Here is an 854-nt window from a genome sequence, read left to right on the forward strand (position 1 = left end):
GAAACCTCAACATGGTGCTTCTGCATTTCATTCTTACTTTCATTTTCCCTTCACATCAAGTGTACGATAAAACTCCCACTTGCAACTTTCATACTGTAATCTAACAATGCAACCCACTTTAATCTCTCTAGTGTCCCCGTAGCCAAAGTTAAAGGCACACATCATTCATCGTGTCTCGTGGTTACATGTCTCGCACATTGTTAGGAAAGAAATACAAGAGGTCATTAAGCAACCTTTTCTTTTATTTCAGAATCTCTTCATACTCTCTTTATGTTCTTGCACACACACAAACACACACACACACACGTATATATATATATATATACACACACACACACACAACAAACAGGAGGCACAGCCATTTCCATATGGAACAACAACAATAAAAAAAAAAGGACTTGTTCGAATACTCTTTGGTATGCGCATTCCGAGGTTAATCTCCCGAGTTTGTAAATATGTGTTACGTGTACATTTTCCCCTTTGGCTGTGTGGACTGTATTTTGTAAATGTGTCTCTTTTTTTCTTTCCCTGATGCAAAATGTGGGCGTGTAAATGTGATACAAAGCGTAGTGTATTAAAACGTCTGCCATGGTCCTAACGTGTGTGCATGCACATTGCTTCTGAGGGCCAACGTGCACACCGATTTGACGATTGGGAAGCCCGTGAGAAAGACGAGGTCGAGAAATTAATGGGAACTTCACGTTGGCATGGTTAACGAGAACAGCCACTAGACACCGGAACTTCCACACAAACATGTTACATAAGTAGCGCCTTGCTTTGCAACTGCAAATATATATATATATATATATATATATATATATATATATATATATATATATATATATATATATATA

This window comes from Dermacentor variabilis, chromosome 3 (genome assembly GCF_050947875.1).
Source record: "Dermacentor variabilis isolate Ectoservices chromosome 3, ASM5094787v1, whole genome shotgun sequence".
NCBI lineage: Eukaryota > Metazoa > Arthropoda > Arachnida > Ixodida > Ixodidae > Dermacentor > Dermacentor variabilis.